Here is a 22463-nt window from a genome sequence, read left to right as displayed (position 1 = left end):
TATATTCTAGAGTGGATATTTTTAGCGCCCACAAACAGAGTAAAAAATTAAAAAACCTACGTTGAGAAGGTTTCTGAATTAATACTGCAAGGAAAAATGAGACTTAGACAATTAGTTGGAATGGACCCGGCTGAAATTGTAGTACCTTTTACTAATGCAAAATTACCTCGTTATGGGCACAAGATGAACATTGGCAAAGAGCATGTAGTAACTTTTTGGAGAGATTACCAACAAATATCCTAAAAGCAAGCTGCTTCAGTTCATAAAAGAACTAATTGGATTATCCCTCGTATTTTAAAAGGAACTCCGATATCTGGAGCCCCTACATTTTACACTGATGCTAGTAAATCAGGAAGGCAGGATATAAATCAGAAGACATAAGTAAGGTGGCTGAGAGTCCCTATAAGTCAGTTCAAAATCTGAATTATACGCAATAATCATGGTATTGTCAGATTTTCAAGAATCCCTTAATATAGTAACTGACTCTCAATATGCCGAAGGGTTGTTTTACACATAGAGACTGCTGAACTTATTCAAGATAATCTGAATTGACCTCATTATTTTTTCAACTACAACAAATTATTGAAATAGAAGTACCCCATATATATACACACATAAGATCCCATACAGGTCTGCCAGGCCCTCTAGTACAAGGTAATAATGATATCGACCAGCTATTGATAGGAAGCGTGCTAGAGGCTTCAGAATTTCATAAAAAACATCATGTTAATAGCAAAGGTTTAAGAAAGGGTTCTCTATTACTTGGCAACAAGCAAAGGAAATTGTGAGGCAGTGCCCTACTTGCTCATTATATAACCAAACTCCTTTGCCTACAGGAACTAACCCTAAGGGTACTCAAAGAAATGACATTTGGCAAATGGATGTCTTTCATTTTACAGAGTTTGGCAAACTGAAATATGTGCACCATACTATAGACACATATTCAGGATTTCAATGGGCAACTGCATTAGCATCAGAAAAGGCTGATTCTGTAATTAAACATTTGTTAGAAGTCATGGCCATTATGGGAATACCCATACAAATTAAAACAGACAATGGTCCAGCATATACCTCTAATAAATGGAGAAGTTTTTTACATATTATAATATAAAACATGTTACAGGCATATCACATAATCCTACGGGACAAGCCGTTGTGGAGAGATCTAATCGAACTCTAAAGGAGATGCTTAATAGGCAAAAGGGATCAATAAGAACCCCCAAAGATAGATTACATAGTGCTTTATTAACTCTAAATTTTTTAAATGCTAATGAACAAAACTCCACAGCTGCTGAGAGACATTGGACTGTGGAAAAAACTTCTGAACTAAATCAACCTGTTTATATTAAGGATATTATGACGTCAGAATGGAAAGTGGGAAATGTATTACGCTGGGGGAGAGGTTATGTTTATGTTTCCACAGGAAAAGAAAAGCTGTGGGTTCCTTCCAAAATGATAAAGATCAGAATGACAAAGGGAGACCCCCTGAAGCACTAGTCGACACAGAAGAAAAGGGAGACTAACTCAACCAACCAAATGGGTGATGTATATATGGTATTATGTCTCTTACATAAACTTAACTGGCTGGGACTAAAATGTCAATACAAAGCCAAGAACATTTAATTGGGTAATAATTTCTCATGACTTAATACATGCCATCCTTTATGAGGGCATGTATATAAGTTATATATAGTTTGATTAAGTAATCAAACTAACCCGAAGAGGGCAGTAGCCTTTCTTTATTGATCTTCATTGACAAAGCTGTGTGCCCTACATGTTCCACGTGAATGTTTTTATAAAACTACCTGTTGCTTTTAAGTTTTATATGTTACAGGATGAAAGAAAAGAACTCAACCCTAGCATGATTTATACTCGGGGATTCTGAGTCTCTAGGACCTCCTATTCCAGCTTCGTGCTTGATTCTACTGCAACTGCATCGAAGCTGCTTCTTTTAAGGACTTGCTTACAGAACTTTTCCAGAACATCTAGCTTGCCTGTCCAACCTTTCTGACTGTAACAGTTATGGTGTCAGCTTTGCTATGAACTTTCTCAGTACACAGTGACTTCAAGGCAAATGATGCCAGCTAGCTCTCCTTTGACTAAGCCAATTTTCCTGTTTCCCTTTGGGCCCCAGATGGAATTCTTCACCCCAATTCAGCTGGAAGCAGACAAAAGGAGATCATCGCCCCAGTTCCTTATGTTGGGGTGGATGGTTCTGGTTACTTTGTAAATTATACATGTGTTGTAATTTAAGGAATACTTTACAAATGTAGCTTCAGACAGGAAGGGAATTAGAGAGCTAAATCTCAGAAATTAAGTGGGATTAATATTTTACTCTTATATAGGCATTGTGCCTGTATAACTCATACAGAAATACAAAGCTTAGACCCAGTTTAAAAAAAAATAGGTATATCTTACATTGGTAAGAATCTTTATGATAGTTACAAGGTTGAAATTATAATCTCTTACATTGATATGGAATTTATTTTATACAAATTTAGGATTTTCACTGGCATAAGTTTCTTATTAATACAAAAGTGAGATTAATATATTACTCTCATGTAGGCATTGTACCTATATATCTTATTTAGAAATACAAGGCTTAGACCCAGTCCTTTTTAATCAAAAAAAAAAAAAAAAAACCATTAGTGGAAGGAATTAACAGACAACTGTTCAGATTGCCTTACATAGTTGATTTTCAAAAACGTCAGAAATCCATAGAATTGACATTACAAACATTCTGATATAAACATTTATTTTATTGGAGACCTATCTGATCCTGACAGCTTCCCAGTCTTGGATTCTAAGAAGAAATTGAGCATCTTTGGAGTTACACCAGTTGTGGTATGACAGCCACTAGGCAAGAATTGCCTCTTTTAATCTACAGACAAAATAGTGTGCAAAAAAGAAACACACTTGCAGAATAGTCGACTGATTATATCTGCCAAGACAGAATAATCAGCCCTTAGTAATTCTGCATTACTAGGTCTGTCAGATGATTCCTGGGCCAGAAGGCTGAAGACCAGATGCTCCAACATTTTGAAATAAGGAACTGTCTAGATGTTCATTGGTCTATTTAAATTGGCTGAGTTTTAGAAGCCACGCTTTGTGCTTCCCATATCTTTAATTAACTGAGTCATTCTGGATTTCTGATGGGTTTGAAGATTTATAATCTCACAGCCAACCCAGGCTATTTACTTTGAGAAGATGATTTTCAGATGCTATTCATTTTGAAGACAGGACATAAGCCAGGTTCAGAACTAAGATTTTTAATTGAGAGAGATGGCAAAGGTTCTATTTAGTTAACAAAAATGATGGACTGGGTGTTAGGTTTATCTTGTACTTTAACAAACACAACATGGTAATATAGCTAGTGTTCAATTAATATGTGAAAGAAAAAAATTTTTTTTACTATTGGACAAAAAGGGGAAATGTGGTGGATAGCCCTAGCCTCTTGTTGTCATGGTAACTCCACTCCTGGGAGGGGCTGCGAAGGAGGAATGAATCTTGTAAACCTTCTGTCCAATCAAATTTGTTAAATAAAGGCTACAGCCAGTGATTGGGCAGTAGAAGAGGAGTGGGAGGAGCCGAGGGAGGAAAAGAGGAAGACGAGGGAGCCGAGGAAGAGAAGAAGGAGGGCAGCGCGGAGTTGGCAGTTGGTCGAAGCTAGAGGGCAGTTGGTGGAGAGAGAGAAGACGAAGAAGGCCTTGACCTAGGAACCGCAAGTTGTTAAGAGCTCTCATAGCTGGGGAATAGTGTAGTTTAATGGTAAATCTGCCCAATCTAGGCATGCAGCATTCATTTGATACTTATTGACTTGTGTCGTTATTCTATGGACTCCCTATGGGCAAGAGATTTACCGCAACAGACTTGAATATAAAATGTAAAGTCATGTAAAAGAATATGTCTTCATGGTTTTAGAATAGGGTGCCTTTACCTGACACAGAGCAGTCTAACCATCAAAGAAATTGAGGTTCTGGGAGTCAACAGTAAAGTGCTTTACAGTATGAATCATGTTCTAGGTTCCACACCTAGCACTGTAAAAGGAGAACACAATTTAAGGTTGAATACATTAAATAAGACTTTCTGATTGTAAAAACATATAACACAAACAGGGCACTAGTTTTTGAAACATACATGATTAAGACTTCAAAAGTATCATCCACCATTCATAAAACCCTATACATTAAGTGTTAGAGAAATAACTGGGTGGTTAAGAGACCCACTGCTCTTTCAGATGACCCAATTTGTATTCCCAGCACTCTTATGGTGGCTCACAACTACCTGTAACTTCAGTTCCAGAGGATTTGATGCCATCTCTGGCTTTTGTGGACACTAGGTGCACATGTGATACACATATAGACAAAACATCCACACACATAAAATAAAATTTAAAGTTTAAAGAAAAAATCACACTACAGGGAGTTAATCAAAAAATACATAGTTATGACATATATTAGAAAGCAATATTCCCAATAATCACATGAAAATCTGTTTTGTCTCATCCAAGTCAAGTTCATGAAATACTATACAACTGGTGTGCTAGATGCGTACCTGGAGAAATCTGGCAACAGATGCTAAAGAAGATGCAGGAGATTCTACGTATGTCCATGATGGATAGTGTGTGAACCTGATCCTAAGCATAAGTTGGGGATCTGTGGATGGAAGCTGGTGAGAAGGGCTCTGTGATTGTCACACATAGTGTCTTGAATGATTCCTGCTTATGTGCATGGAAGCCAACAGAGCCATTAGTCTCCTTGTCTGGGGAAACAGAATCTGGTGAGACAGGGTAGACAAGAACCCACAGTACAAAGCTCTGAGGGGAGAGAGCTAGGCAGAGGCTGGGGCCTGCAGAGGCTCCTCCCAACTCTCTGTCCTGAGCCTGAAGGGGGGTAGATAACTTAGGGAATGGACAGGAGGAATGTTCCCTTGGTCACCAGGTCAGGAAGAATTTGCATTTCTGACTGCTAACCTGGAACTCATGTATGATTCACAGGCGGCCATCAGAGTATTGGAAAGTTATCCACTCCTTTAGCTGCAAGCAGAATCTTCCTGCAGTGAGGAGACCACAGCTCATTGCTTTTGTGACAGGCTCTGAGTCACAGGACCCTATTAAACCAGAGCTGGATTCCTCATCCACAGACACTATGGAGTTATCAATGCCTTTTGACACCACTAAGTCAGGAACTTGTTATGCAATACTATATAACAAACACATTCATTATTTTTCTGTGTTAATCTAGCAGTTTATACAATCAAATATTCAATCAGCTAACAGCATAGTCAGGTTACTATATTCTCTAGCTGTGGAGAAGTATGGGGCAGTGGGACAGTGGGCTGTGAGAAGCAGCTGGGTGCTTGGTCGAGCATGAGATTGGAACCCTGGACCATTATTGGACAGCAGGAGTTCTGCTCTGTTCCCAGGCCCTGGTTCTTTTCATCTAGCTTCAGCTCTTTCTACTGCCCCTCCCACAGAGAGATCTATGACCATCAAACAGGAGGAACAAGCCTCAGGCCCTAGAGAGATTTACATACTAATGAGATATCTGAAGGCCAGAACATGGAGTCAATTAAGCATTCTTCCCCAGCCCCTCCCGCTCTTAGGTGTAGTTGAAATGCCACTGTGGATGGTACTGTAAAAGGATGGTGAGCCACTATCCAGAACACACCTGTATATTAGATGTGACAATCCACCCAGACTTTGCATACATGAAGAATATCCTGGCCTGGTGACTATGAGACATTGTCTCCATCATTCCCAGTTGTGTCAAATGAATCAGTGGGTTCCACAAATCCTAGAATCTGTAGACCTAACAGGTGTGGTCTAGAAGTAAGTACTCCCAGGTTCTTGAAGCTCTACATGTTAGAAATAAAGTCACCTAGAAGACAGCTCAAATGGGCATGTTCACTAGCAGGATGAAGTACTTCTGTCACTACTGCTTTGGTCGCTAAATGGAAGTGTGCTAACCTGGTCTGAGGAAGATATGTACTAGTTGAGGGTTGAAGAATCTAGAGCAGTTGGTGGAGAGGGATGATGAAAGAGATTGCAGCTCCAGGCCAGATGCTATAGAAGATCCTGTGCCTTCTGAACCTCCTTCTTGTAATCTGTTCCAGGGAGAGGTCCCCATATCTCAGAGGAGCTGCTGTGGGCTCTGAGATTAACAGCTAAAAGCATATGTCTTCTGTGGGTGCATTGTAGCAACCACTTATATGCCCTCAAGGAGAGAATCACATTTCAAATCCCTAGAGTACATAGATGCTTTTAGTTCAGAGCCTGGTGGGCTGTCCTAAGCCACAGGAGATGCCTCAGAGAGAATCTGAACTGTAATAACCATTTATGAAAATGAATTCTGAAAGAATAACACTACATTCATTACTGATTTTCTGACAAGTGTTATAAATTTTGTTGTGCTAGGGAAATGTTAGTGATCCCCAAACACAAACAGGAGCCAATCTGATTCAACTTACAGCAGGGTCTTTATTCTATCTGCGCTAGCCTGCACCCTCCCCTCACCCCCTAATGCACAACTGTCATGCAGAACAATTTTAGTTGTGGGGGAGCCCTGAATGTCTATTAGGGCAAAGCTTTGTAGTAAGCAGCAAGCAGAAAGTACATGTGCAAGCCTCTAATTTGAAATCTACTCTGGCCTTTAACATATTGGCTGGTGCTGTAAGTCATATCATAAACTTAACTTTGCTCCCCTTGTAGGAACTAAATGTGAGGCATTCAGTTCTTGGTTTGAACTTAGAATTCACTGCCCTGGGATGAATTCTGGGAAGTATCTCACTTAGCCAGAGGACACTTGCTAGATTAACATTCAGAGGAAAAAGAGAGAGGCTGATTAACATTCCTCAGACCACAGGGAAGGGAACCCACCTGCATGCCAGAGAGCCCCAGTGCACTGGTATCAATAAACCTCATGTGATTGCAGTGAATCCCATTCATGAGTGTTTCTGGGGAGCGCATCCCCTGGCTTTGGATCTTAGAGTCCAACACCCTCTGCATTGGTAGATGTTAGCCAATGGTAGGCTTGTAACTTGGGGTGCAAGTTTGTTGGGGGAATAACCTGGAAACACTGGTCTTGTTGAGGATGTAACCTGGGAACTCTAGTCTTGTTGGGGATTAGTCTAGAGACTGGAGCTAGACTCAGGTTTTCTTGAGGGACAATTTGGAAACTAATGTTAGGCACCAGCCTGTTAGTTTATCTGAGTTCAAACTTAGGTCAGGTTCTCTAAAATGGAGTCTGAACTTTAAAGATTTGGCATCTTAATTTTAAGGTAAGAATGTAGGTATAATGGTGTATGCCTTTAATACTATTGCTCTCCAGGCTGATGTGAGAGAATCATAGTTTAAGGCCAGCCTGGATATCATAGGGAGATATTGTCTCAAAAAAAAGCCTTTGTTAGGGTTTATTGCTGTGAAGAAACACCATGGACAAGGCAACTCTTATAAGGACAACATTTAATTGGAGTTGACTTATAGGTTCAGAGGTTCAGTCTATTATCATTAAGGCAAGAGCATGACAGTATCCAGGCAGGCAAAGTGCAGGAGGACCTGAGAGTTCTATATCTTTTTCTGAAGACCCCTAGGAGAAGACTGACTTCTAGACATCTAGGATGAGGGTCTTAAAGCCCACAACTGCCGGGCGGTGGTGGTGTATGCCTTTAATCCCAGCACTTGGGAGGCAAAAGCAGGCAGATTTCGGAGTTTGAGGCCAGCATTGTCTACAGAGTGAGTTCCAGGACAGCCAGGACTACACAGAGAAACCCTGTCTCAAAAAAAAAAAAAAAAAAAAAAAAAAAAAAAAGCCCACAACCAGAGTGGCACACACTTGCTCCTGAAAGGGTTAACAGGCAGAGCAGAACCAAGAGTTCAGGTCAGCTTGGTCATGAGCTCTGTGTTTCAGGAACTTGGCTGACCACAAGATAGATGGCTGATTACATACAGTCTCTTAGAGAATAGCCTATACAAAATGTTCCTCATGACTGTTCCTTGGACCCTGTCACAAACTGAATAATGGGCTGGGCATTTCCACAGGTGCTCTTCAATAGCCCTCCTTTACTCCCCCTGGATTATGGTTTTCCACCTGAGTTGTGGTTTATGGCTTTAAATTTTCTCTGTCTCCAAAGCCCTGGGGTCAGATCCCATTGCCCTGCGTGGGCTACAGGTCTTGACCTCAACATGTTAATGGAAATATACCTCTTGCTGATTGCATCAATTTCCGTGTCTTGTGAGTTAATGGGTGGCCTCTCGAATTCCCGAGGCTTGGTTGAGGTCCTCCCTTTGTGGGAGCCTTACAGTCCCTTCTCTTTTGGACTGTAAAGCCAGACCCACATGGCCAAAGCTGCCAAGTTCTGCTGCTTGCTGGGACTGGAACATGGCCCTACTTATTCTATTACCAGCTTTGTGTTTTGCAACTCCCTTATTGCATAAGCTTGGCTGTCCTGGAATTTACTCTGTAGCTTGACTTTGAACTCAGAGATCTGTGTGGCTCTGTCCCCTGGGATTAAAGCCATGTACCACCACACCTGGATTTAAGCTTTTCTTCACCTAGAACTTGCTCCATCCCATGATGGCCTTGAACTCAGAGATCTGCTTGGCTTTGTCTCCTGGGATTAGTGGCTTGTACTACCATGCCTGGTTGTAAACTTAGCAGAGTGGGATCTTGCCTGAAATCACCACTCCCTTCATCTCTTCATCTCCTTGAATGCATGATTCAGCTCCATTTTATTTCCTGTTGCCCCTTTATTATTACTTGAGCCACTCATTTTTGTATTTTCCTTTCTAAGCTTGTGACACTTTTACTAAATGTTCTTTATGAGACTTTACCAGAGATCAAAGTCTATGCTGAGTGTTTCTGAGACTTCCTTTGTCGATGTAATTAATCTGAATCTCTTCTCTTAGCCTTATGCAGACTCTTCAGACAAGGGCAAAAAGCAGCCATGTCCTTCACCAGAATATCACAAGAACAGTGTCTAGGCCACATACTCAGATTCTTCTTTGAAAACCCTTGAGCCAGGACCCAGCAATTCAAACCACCCTGAGCATCAGTGTCTTCCATATTCCTACTATAATAGCCCAATAAGCCCAACTTGAAGGATTACACTGCTTTTTAAAACTGAAGTCCCAAAATACACATTCTTCCAACAAAAGTATGGTTAGGCCTATATCAGGAATACCCACCCAGTCCCTGGTATCAACTTCTGTCTTAGTTAGGGTTTTTACTGCTATGAAGACACCATGACCAAGGCAACCCTTATAATGACAAGATTTAATTAGAGCTGGCTTACAGTTCCAGAGGTCAGTCCATTATCAACAAGACAGGACCATGACAGTGTCTAATCAGGTGTGGAGCAGGAAAAGCTGAGAGTTTTGCGACTTCATCTGAAGGCCCCTATGAGAAAACTGTCTTCTAAGAGTCTTAAAGCCCACACCCACAGTGACACAAGTCTTCCAAGGCCACATCTCCAAGTAGTGCCACTTCTTGGGCCACACATATTCAAACTATCACCACAAACAAAAACCAACAAAGAATCAAGGAAACACTCCTGGCCCGGAACACTGGTTCCTTCCGGTCTGGGCCAGAGCACTGAGCAGATCTTGGGTGGCAAAGCTCTGCCCCCAATCTCCAAGAGCCCAGAGGAAGTGGGGATCCCAGGCACTCTAACTCGGGCAGTATCTTAGGTAAGCAGACAGCAAGGCCTACCCCAAACAGGGAGTAACTGCGACCCACAAGGACCCAGGAAGTCATTCCTGGCCCAGAATAATAGTTCCTTCTGGTCTGGGCCAGAGCACTGAGCAGATCTTGGGTGGTAGCTCTGCCCCCAATCTCTAAGAACCCAGTGCAAGCAGGGATCCCAGGTGCTCTAACTGGGGCAGTATCCTGTCTGAGCTTGAACACTAAGAAGATTTTGGGCCCCAATGCTTACCCCAGTAGTTACACACATCCACAAAGTTCTGATACAACCAAGATAATAGGAAAGAGAGTCTCCAGTCAGGGACAGGGCAAGTAGCACTAAGGAGATACAGATGGCAAAAAGCAAGCTGCAAGAACATAAGCATCAGTAACCCAGGGTACTTGGCATCATTAGAACCTAATTCTCCCACACAAGAAAGTCCTGAATTTGCCATATCACTAGGAAAGCAAGATTCAGATTTAAAATCATTTCTAATGATGATGATAGAGGACTTCAAGAAAGACATAAATAACACTCTCAAAGAATTGGAGAACACAAGTAAATAGATAGAAGCCCTTAAAGAGGAAACACAAAAATCCCTTAAAGAATTACAAGAGAACACAAACACAGGTGAAGGAATTGAACAAAAGCATCCAGGACATAAAAATGGAAGTAGAAACAATCAAGAAATCACAAAGGGAGACTACCCTGGAGATAGAAAACTAGGAAAGAAATCAGGAGTCATAGACACAAGCATCACCAACAGAACACAAGAGATAGAAGAAAGATCTCAGGTGCAGAAGATATCATAGAAAGTAAAACGCAAAAAGTTCTTAACACAAACATCCAGGAAATCCAGGACACAATGAGAAGACCAAACCTAAGGATAATAGGTATAGATGAGAGTGAAGATTCCCAATTAAAGGGCCATAAATATCTTCAACAGAATTATAGAACAAAACTTCCCTAATCTAAGAGATGCCCATAAACATACAAGAAGCCTATAGAATGCCAAATAGACTAGACCAGAAAAGAATACCCCCCTTCACATAATAATCAAAACACCAAGTGCACAAAACAAAGAAAGATTATTAAATACAGTAAGGGAGAAAGGCCAAGTAACATATAAAGGCAGACCTATCAGAATTACACCAGACTTCTCACCAGATACTATAAAAGCTAGAAGATGCTGGACAATTGTCATACAGACCCTAAGAGAACACAAATGCCAGCCCAGGCTACTATATGCAGCAAAACTCTCAATGACTATAGATGGAGAAACCAAGTTATTCCACGACAAAACCAATTTACACAATATCTTTCCACAAACCCAGCATTACAAAGGATAATAGCAGGAAAGCTCCAATACAAGGAGCTTTCCTAAAAAGAGCAAGAAAGTAATCCTCTTCCAACAAATCCAAAGAAGATAGCCACACAAAGATAACTTCACCTCTAATAACAGAGACAACAATCACTGTTCCTTATATCTCTTAACATCAACAGACTCAATTCCCAATTAACAGACATAGACTAATGACTGGATACAAACAGGACCCACACTTCCCAAATTACAAAGGACCCTTCACACTACACATCTATACACTTTTTACAGGCTCCACTTCTCTGCATCAGGCTCTCTCCCAGCCTCTACTTAGTAAAAGCAGTCAAGCAAATGGTCCTAAGAACAGCTGAGTAGCCATTCTAAAATCTGCCGAGAACGGAGGACTCGTGGCTCTACTTATATAGGTAGTTGAGAGTGGCCTTGCATTGCATCAGTGGAAGTGGACAGCCTTGTACCTGAAAGTTTGGATTCCCTAGTGTCAGGGAATTTCAAGAACAGGGAAGTGGGAATGAGATGATAGTGGGAGCACACCCTCATAGTAATTGGAGGAGGAAAGATGGGGTAAGGAGTTAGGCATCAGTGGAAGTAGAGGGCCTTGGTGCCTGAAAGTGTGGATTCCCAAGTGTTGGGGAATTTCAAGAGCAGGAAGGCGGGAATGAGAGGATGGTGGGAGCACACCCTCATCGTAACTGGAGGGGGTAAGGGGTTAGGTAACGGTGGAAGTGGGTAGCCTTGGTGCCTGAAAGTTTGGATTCCCTAGTGTTGAGAAATTTGAGAGCAGGGAGGCAAAAATGGGAGGATGGTGGGAGCACACCTTCATAGAAACGCCCAGAATTATATGGATTAGATATGATAGAGGCAGGCTGCCAGAAGACTACATTCCAGAATTCAAACAAAAAATTATCTTGATACTAAAATTTGTTTTGAGAATTGTATATTGCAGAATACATAGCCTTGGTGTATCTACTCATCAGGCAAGCTGAGCACACCTGCTCAAACCTCTGATGTCCTGGAATTCCAGCTGGATGCAGTGAAGACACAGTGTCAGAGGCTTATCAATTTATTCTTCCCCCAACCCCTCTTCTAATATCTCAACACCCATAATCAGCTTGAAGAAGTTAATGAAGAGTCGGCACCCCATTCCCTGGGCTTGGGGACTGAGGTGGTTAATATTTTCTAGGGAAAAGTAGTGGTTTTGTTGGAACAGGGAGGATTAGCTCGGATTTATTGTATAGTCATAACTTACTGGTAGAAATATGTATAATTGTTATTAAGATGAAGTTATAATTTCTTAAATGGTACAAAATTTACTTTGATTTCAAATTTAAGGTTTTTATTGGTATGAGCTTCTTATTAATATAAAAGTGAGATGAATATTGTTACTATCATAGGCATTGCAATATTGCATAGGCAATGTATAACACATTTAGGAATACAAGGCTTAGACCCAGTCCTTCTTAAACTTTTTTTAACTTATTTGAGATGGTTAGACTGTGAGTTAAGGGCCTTTAGCAAATTCATGGCTTTTGGTTTATTGTTAGGGAGTTTTCTGCATTTTCTTTAGAAATAGCTGAGAGGAGTTAACAGACAACAGTCCAGATTGCCTTACATGGATAGTTGGTTTTCAAAACATCAGAAATCCACAGAATTGACATTACAAACATTTCAGTATTAATTTAATGTTCATTTTGATTAGAGACTTGTCTGCTCCTGACAGCTTCCTGCCTTGGATTCTAAGAAGAAATTGAGCATCTTTGGAGTTATTCCAATTGTGGTGAGACAGCCACGAGGCAAGAAGTGCCTCTTTCCATCTACAGACAAAATACTGTCCAGAAAAGGACACACTTGCAGAATAGTTGACTGATTATATCTGCCAAGACAGAGTAATCAGCCCTTAATAATTCTGCATCACTAGGTCTGTCAGATGATCCTGGGCCAGAAGGCTGAAGATCAGATGCTCCAACATTCTGTAGCATAGAGACTGTCCATGTGTTCAGCAGTCTCTATAAATTGGCTATGTTTTAGAAGCTATGCTTTGTGCTTCCCATAATCTCAATTAACTCAGTCATTCTGGATTTCTGCTGGGGTTGAAAACTTATAGTCTCATAGCCAATCCTTGCTATTTACTTTCAGAGAAAAGATTTGAGAGGATGGTTTTCAGCTGACATTCATTCTAAAGCCAAGAAAAAAAAGCCAGGTTCAGAACTAAGTCTTTTATTTAGGAGAGATGATAGAGGTTCTGCTTAGTCAACAAAATGATAGACTGGGTATTAGGTCTATCTTGCACCTTACTGACATAAATTAGTATAGTTATGCTCTAACTGTATTTTGAGAGAAAGGTTTTATTTTAACAGGAAGGGTGATATGTAGGAAGAGCTAAGGTGGGAGGAGTACAGAGAGGAGGAGGAGTAAGGAGAGGAGGAGGTAAGGAGACGAGGAGCTAGGTGATGAGAGAGAAAGAGAGAGGGGGGCCAGACATGGAGGTGGATGTTCACATGTCTCCGCCAGTCAAAGATAGTTGATATATCTAGATTGGGTGTTAGGTTACACTTCTGATTGATATTGAGCATTACCAAACTTATAAAGCCTTTGATTGACATTTAAAAAAATTGTATAAAAGCAAAAAGGAAAGGGGGTATGGGATAGGGGTTTTCTAGGGAGGAGAAATGGGGAAAGGGGATGACATCTGAAATTTAAATAAAATATCCAATAAAAAGTAAATTAAAAAAATAAAATAAAATCATGAAAATGCTCAAAAAAGAATCAAGGAAACAAACAAAAAACTCATGACATTGATTTTTTTTAAAAAACATGGAAAGAAAGTTCATAGAATCAAAGAAGCATTGCTGATTTTATGAGATAAATAGCATGTATATTAATTTGTATAGTCCAATGACATAAAAGAAAATGCATAGAAAAGTCTACTTAAAACTAGCATATTTTAAGCAGGGCAGTGGTGGCGCACACCTTTAATCCCAGCACTTGGGAGGCAGAGGCAGGCGGATTTCTGAGTTCGAGGCCAGCCTGGTCTACAGAGTGAGTTCCAGGACAGCCAGGACTACACACAGAAACCCTGTCTCGAAAAACAAAAAGAAAAACAACAACAAAAAAAACCTAGCATATTTTATATATTACCAAGTACAGTTTGTCATAGGGACATATATTTAAAGATTTCAAAACAGTTAGAGAGAATACACAACACACACACACACACACACACACACACACACACACACACACACAAGGTTGCATATTCCATTGTATATATGGTGAGATCAGAGGACACAGATGACAGCCTTGTTCCTGGCATCTTAGTACTAGGGATGTCAAGACAGGCAGATCTAAATGAGGTCAAGGCCATCTTGCTCTATGAAATGAGCTCCAGGCTAATGAGGACTAGAGAACATGAAAAGAGGAGTAGGAGATTATCTTTCTGGAATCAGTTCTTTGCTTCCAACTTCATATATGTTTTGAAGCTAAAATTCATGCCACTAGGCTTCTGTGATAAGACCCATTAAAACTGAGCCATCTTGCTGGGCATTGGCTGGAAATCTTAAAGTTTAATTCACTTATAGTAGTAGGATAATGAAGAATGAGGATTTTTCCCATGTAGTATGGGCTGGCCTTGATCTTGACTGTTCCTGCCTCAGCCTCTAGAGCACTAGATTAAATGTCATCATACTCATAGTGGCAGAGATGTAAGTTGATAAGACCACTTTTATTCATCTGTGTCTACTATACTTCAAGAGGCAGATAGACCATTGTCCACCCCATTTATGCTGAGATATAAACCCCAAGAGTAATTCTTTTACCTGGGCTACTGAGTCTGAAACTCTAGAGAACCTATGTTTGGGTGGCTCTATAGAGAAGTCTGTTAACCAACCAGGCTGAAGAACTGTGGCAGAGAGATCTGCCCTTTCTCTGTTATGAGCACCATTGTGGGCCTCACTGTGGTCTGTGGCAATGGGTACTTGTGCTGCCACAGGATGAAGATCCCTTTGTGAAGATCATCTTAACACCAGGAACCTTACCTGCTTCCTATTAGCTCATTCTTAGAAACTCTAGAGCCACAAACAAGGGTGAAACTTAATTTGAAAGCTGTTTTTATTTATTGTATGTGTGGGATTTTATGAATTTTTGTTACAGCCTAAGTAGTCCCTATTTTAGTAAAAAAAAAACTATCAATTGAAGTGAAAATTAAATTATCACATTGTTATGTTAATTATTATCAATTATTATTATATTAATAACAAGTATTAGAAAATTCTCCAAAAAGTCCAAGGCAAATTTCTCCATTTTCTTTCATATGCTTTCCCTTGGGTTGGGACCTACTGAAGGTCATTCTACCTTTAAATGTTTATCACATTTACCACTTCCTCGGGAATGAGCTGAGATGTAAATCTAAATAAAAACTCAAGTGTGTTCTTTATGTGCTATTGCAATGGGCTCGTGGCTTTCTTTTTTATAGTTACTGTAATAATTTGTGTGCAAGGAGAACATGTAACAGGCCATCTGGTTAGAGAATTATTTTGTTAAAGTAACACATTGGCTTTTGCACAATCCTGCCTACATGAATGACACCATTAACTTTTCAAAGAGCTTCTAGAGAAGCCCAAGCACTTCCTGAAGTGTGAAACTGACATCGACATGGATGGTGGAACACTGCTTGAATTAATCACTTATCTGTTGGGTGAGTTCATCTTACACAAATATTAGTGTAGTAGTCTTTGAGAGAAAAACCAAGATAAAAATGACATAAAGATTTTTATCCTTTTTAGTGTTTTTTATTGGACGTATTATTATTTACATTTCAGATGTTATCCCTTTCCTCTCTCATTCACACCTCATAAACCGCCTATCCCATCCCTCCTCCTTTTTTTGCTTTTAATCTTAATTTAATTTATTTAATTTTTAAATTTTTCAGTGCAGAATTTTATCAGACCTTCAAGGAAGATCTAATACCAATTCTTTTCAAACTGTTCCACAAAGTAGAAATAGAAGGAACACTGCCAATTCATTCTATGAAGCCACAATCATGCTCATACCTAAACCACACAAAGACCCAACAAAGAAAGAGAACTTCAGACCAATTTCCCTAATGAATATTGATGCAAAAATACTCAATAAAATTCTCAAAAACGAATCTAAGAACACATCAAAACAATCATCCATCATTATCAAGTAGGCTTTATCCCAGGAATGCAGGGTTGGTTCAATATATGGAAGTCCATCAATGTAATTCACTATATAAACAAATTCTCAATTGAGGAATCTCGAATGGTTGAAAGCACCAAAAGAAGTGTTTCAACATTCCTAGACATCAGAGAAATGCAATGAAAAGAATATTTCAACACACCATCCATCTGTAGCTTTTTATATTCCCCTTCCTAGGGAATACCTTCCTCATCTCTATTCCTTATTCTCTACTTAACTTCTGTAATTTTATTGGTTGTAGCTTTTTTATCAATGACTTAACAGCTAACACCTACATATAAACAAGGATCACTTTGTTTTGTCTGAGTTACCTCACATTGATTTTTTTTTTTTGTTCCATTTACCTGTGAATTTAGTGATTTCTTTTTTTACAGCTGAGAAAATTCCATTGTAAGTGTACACTTTTTTTTTTATCATTCATATATTGACAGACATCTAGGTTGTTTTGAGTTTCTGGCTTTTATAAATAAGCATCAAAATGAGCATGATTGAGAAGTGTCTTTTGAAGTAGAATGCAGAGTCCTTTGGATAAATGCTCAAGATGGGGTAGGTATTGGATCTTGGGGTCAGTTGGTCTCCTTCACCTTTCTGAGGAGCTACCACACTGATTTCTTTTTTTTTCCTTTTTCTTCAGATTATAAATGTACAGGGTGTTGGGGGCCGACTTTTAGCAGAAAGCAGCTATCAGCTCTGCAGCCATCTTGAGCCATATACCCTGACATGAGACTTGGATTACAATAGCCTACAACAACTGAGCACACTGTGATAACATCTTGCTTTAGACACCCAGGACTTTCCTTGGGTGTGTGAGATTAAGTGTGTGAGATTAAAGGTGTGTGACTTAAAGGTGTGACTTAGAGATCAGATTTAGGACAAGGCCTAAGGCATGATTAAGGTGGACTTAGAGGCATGGCTTAGAAGTGAACATGTAAAAGGTGAGAGGCAGACAGAGTAGAGAACAATTTGGAGTAACAGAGATTCAGACACTAGGAGTAGGAGTAGACATTAGACACTCGGAAGAGAACAAAAGGAGTACAACTAGGAACTAGGAACTAGGAACTCAAGACTTGGGACTTGACTAGGAAGAGAGACTGAAGAATAAACGGTATTGAAACACACTCTGTGGTCTCCATTCTTCGAATCCGTCCTCACTCTCTCTCTTGCTGAACCCTGACCCGAGGACCGAGCAGCAAGCTTGGGCCAGGATACAGTGGCCACCAAGTGCGGAGTGGAGAGGGCCTCAACATTTTAGGCCGCCCAAAGTGGGCCAGCCTAGGCCCAACGTTTTTTGCGCCCAAAACGTGGGACTAGTGTGGTTCTCAAAAAAGGGGGTGGAATACTTCTTTTCTTTTTGTATATTCAAAATACACTAAAAAGACAGAACAAAGAAATACTATTAAAAGCTGTAAGGGAAAAAGCCAAGCATATAAAGGAAGACCTATCAGAATTACACCAATTCTCAGTGGAGACTCTAAAAGCCAGAAGATCTTGGTGAGATGGCATGCTGACCCTAAGAAAACACAAATGACAGCCTAGGCTACTATACACAGCAAAACTCTCAATCATCATAGATAGAGAAACCAAGATATCTATGACACAACCAAATTTAAACTATTTTTTCACTACCCTAATCCCGCCTATAAGATAATAGAGGAAAACTTTAACACAAGGAGGGAAACTATACCCAAGAAAAAGCAAGAATTTGCTTTTCCCATAATACCCAAAAGAAGAGAAACACACAAACATAATTCCATCTATAATAGCAAAAGTAACAGGAAACAACAATCATTGATCCCTAATATCTCTCAATACCAATTGACTCAGTTCCTCAATAAAAAGATATAGGCTAACAGACTGGATATGTAAACAGGACCGTTAATTTTGCTGCTTGCAGGAAAAACACCTCAGTGACACAGTCAGTTACTACCTCAAAATAAAAGACTGGAAAATTTTTTCCAAGCAAGTAGTCCAAGAACCAAGTTGGAGTAGTGATTCTATTCTCCAATAAAATGGACTTTCAACCAAATGTTATCAAAAAGAATGGGTACAGAGCTAAACAGAGAATTCTCAACTGAGGAACCATGAATGGCCAAGAAGCACCTAAAAATGATCACCATCCTTAGACATCAGGGAAATGCAAATCAAAATGACCCTGAGATTTAGCTCACACCAGTCAGAATGGCTAGGATCACAACTCAGGTGACAGCAGATACTGGCAAGGATGTGGAGAAAGAGGAACACTCCATTGCTGGTGGGATTGCAAGCTCATACAACCACTTTGGAAATCAATTGGCCATTCCTCAGAAAATTGGAAATAGTTCTACCTGAAGGCCTGCCTATAACACTAGTGGACATAGACAAAAACATCTCCAACATATAACAAGGACACATGCTCCAGTATGTTCATACAAGACTTATCTATAATAGCCAGACACTGGAAACAACCCAGATGTCCCTCAATGGAAGAATGGATACAGAAAATATGGTACATTTATATAATGGAATACTATATACCTATAAAAACAATGACATCATAAATTTTGCAAGCAAATGGATGGCATTAGAAAATACCATCCTAAGTGAGGTAACCCAGTCCCAAAAGGACACACATGGTATGTACTCACTAATAAGTGGATATTGGCCCTCAAACTCCAAACACCCATGATACATCTCATAGATGAAACTTCACAAGAAGGAAAGCCAAAGTGTGGATGCTTCAATCCTGCTTAGAAGAGGGAACAAAATAATCACAAAGGCAGATGAAGGGAGAAACCTGGCAGGTAGAGTGGAGGGAAAGGGAATAAATTGAGCAGAATTTGGTATGGGAAGAGAAAGTAGGGAAATTCAGAGGGCTAGGAGAAGAATAGAAATATTTAGCAATGGGAGTGGGAAACAGGGGTAGCACTAGAAAGTCCCAGACACCAGGGAATCGAGATGCTCCCAGGAACCATTGGGGATGACATTAGTCAAAATACCCAACAGAGAGGAGTTAGAATCTGAAGAGACCACCTCCAGTAGTTAGACATGGCTCCCGTTGAGGAATGGGGCCACCCACCCATTTCAAAATTTTAACCCAGAATTGTTCCTGTCTACAGGAAACAATCCCCTTCACCTCCTTCAGTCCTTCCTCTAACTCTTTCATATTGGTCCCTGACCTTAATCCAATGTTTGGCTGTAAGAATCTTCATTTGTCCCAGTCAGTTGCTTGTAGAGACTCTGAGGACAGCCATGTCAGCCTCCTCTCTGCAAGCACAGTATGGCATTAGTAATAGTGTCAGGGTTTGGTGTGCATGCATGGGATGGATCCCAAGTTGGGTCAGTCAGTGGGTGGCCTTTCTCGGTCTTTGCACTATTTTTATACCTATATTTCCTTTAGACAGGAACAAATCTGGTTTAAAATTTTTGAAGATGGGTAGGTGGCCCTCAACCTCAATTGGGGGCCATGTCTATCTACTGAAGGTGATCACTTCTGCTTCCATTTTCACACTGTTAGCCATTTTGGCTAAATGTCATCCCCATTGAGTCCTGATAGCCTCTCACATCTCAGGTATCTGAGACTTTCTAGAGGTTCTCCCTGACACCTAACTGCCACTGCTGCATATTTCTATTCATTTTCTTGGCCTTCTGTGTGTCCCTCCTGTCTTTCTCCATACCCGATCCTTCCCCTCTTTTCACCTCTCCCCTCCTCATCTCACAGAGTCTCCTACTTCCATCTGCCTCCCATGATTAATTTGTTCCACTTCTATATGGATTTCAGGTACCCACACTTGGGCCTTCCCTCTTGTTTTACTTCCTAGGTTCTATAAATGGTATCATGGGTGTTCTGACCTTTTTGGCTAAAACCCACTTATTCGTGAGTACATACCATGCATGTCCTTTTGGGTCTGGGTTACCTCACTCAGGATGATATTTTCTAGTTCCATCCATTTGCCTGAAAAATTCATAATGTTCTCATTTTAATAGCTGAATAGTTAACCAGTAGAAATAAGAAAGAGTGCTAGAAATATGACCATACATGCAAGAAATACAAATCATAAGAATGATGCATTAACATTAACATCCTTTCTGTAGTCATAGTAAAGTAGGATAGTCATATTTGGGATGAGGTCTGACAATACTGCAGGCCTCGTCTTAACACTGAATTCATCCATGTGTTTTAATTATGATGCATTAGTGTTTTGACTTCATTTTTAATTTCTTTCAGGCAATTCCTATAACTGTAAAGACAGCGACAATAAAATTGTATTTCTTATTGCTTTGGATCTTTCTTCATAATAGTCAGCATGTAAAATGTCTGTTTCCTTAAATGAAAGAACAGCCTTAAAATTATTGTTATTACAGATGCTTCACTAATTTTGATTTTTTAAAATTTTGTTTCATTTGTATATGTGGTTATTTTGTCTGCATCTTTGACTATATAACCTGTACCAGCCTGGTACTGTGGAGGTGAGAAGAGGGCTTTGGATCATCTCGGACTGGAGTTATAGACGGCTGTTAGAAGCCATGATATGTTCTGCAATTGAGCCAGGACCATTGGAAGAAGAGCCACTGATCTTAACAGTTGAATTTCTCTCTAACCTATGTCTTGCTAATTTTAAACTCAGTTTTTACATTATAGTTAAATTTTTAGATGTGCATGGTTTTATATATCAGAACCATGTAGTTCTTTGTTTTATTTTGAAAAAATTAGAATATATGATAAGTGAACACTTAGATAGACATTAATTTTTATGTATATAGATTTCATTCTGATACACTGGCCTTTAACATTTTCTTCCTTTGTGTTGGAATTAAATTTATGGATGGCTGCATGCCACATAAAATCCATTTGCTCCTCCTGCCTTTTAATGAGAGTCTGGAATTGCACTACAGTTCTAATAAAAGGTAAAACTCTCACTTGAAATTTGTATGGTTAAAGTTGTCTAACATATTATACTGAGTGTGGTAACCCAGACCCAGAGGGAAAGTGCCACATTTCTTCCTTATTTGTGCTTCTAGAAATGTGACCCTATAACCTGGAGCAAAGGAAGAAGTCAGGAAATTAGAAGGCATTTTGTGGAGAAGGGAGCTCTAGAGGGAGTTAGTAGGATGCAGGTCCTATGAAGAGGGAAATGGGGAAAAGGGGAAGAGGCTCTAACTGGGGAGGGCAGAGGAAAGGTAATACAAAGGGAGAGGAAGGAAGGACAGATACACAGAATTAAAGATGCTTGAAACTACCATAAGGAAATATTGTTTATTATTACAGAAAGGTAAATCTACTATATATGTTTTGTATATGGAGTTTAAATTGATTTATGCTACATGTGGTGATAATGATTCCACTAATAGTCACAGACTAATGCAAATCAGAGTGCCATGGGAAACCTCACTTTGTCCTGTTGGTCAGAGGAGGGAGCTGAGAGACTCCCTAAACAATTTATGCTATCACCATTGCCCTTGGTTATCTATCAGAACATGAAGGATAGATCCTCTTGCTGAAGGCACCATACAGTTTAGACAGAGGACTATGAGGTACTCAGACTAGAATTGATCTGGACACCTTCTCCTCGGAGACAAGCTCTCATGGTATTGGAAGGAGCTAATAAGTAAGGCTGGTAAGAGAAAAAAAAGAAATCAATGGTCCTAACCAGCTGTAAATTCCATGAACATCAACAATGACCAGACTGGCAAGACAACACAGGGGTGCAATGGTGTTATTTTTTACCTTGAAGTTGACCAATAGTTGTTTAATTGTACTTAGGGCCCACTAATAGAAGGAAGTTCATATAGGAGCACTGCAAAACTTAGCCAACTACTACTGCTTGGAGAGTCATAGACTGGAGAGTAAAACCTGTTATTGCCCATTTGGTACATCAGTATAATGTCTAACTACATTCTATGTTCTTGTCTTTATATATCCATAGGTGTGTGTAGCTCTCAGCCCTCATCAAAGAAGCTTCTTTTGTAGCACATGGAGACTATTATTGGAGTTTATAATTCACCAAACTGCAGAGAATAAGCAACTGAGGTATGCCATCCCAAACGGTACATCTCTAACACAACCCCTACACCTAAGGCTCAGGGAATGCCATGGAAGAAGGAATGAAATCAGTGTAAGAGCCAGATGACTAGGAAGTCTGCTGGGAGACAGTGTCTTCTAGTTCTGGAACAGAAGCTGCATTTATGAAATGTCAACACTGGTTTGAGTTTTATGAGCCTTCAAATATACGCAGTATTGTGCATTTTAAGT

This window comes from Arvicanthis niloticus, chromosome 12, assembly GCF_011762505.2.
Source record: "Arvicanthis niloticus isolate mArvNil1 chromosome 12, mArvNil1.pat.X, whole genome shotgun sequence".
NCBI lineage: Eukaryota > Metazoa > Chordata > Mammalia > Rodentia > Muridae > Arvicanthis > Arvicanthis niloticus.
This window is presented reverse-complemented; position numbering follows the sequence as displayed.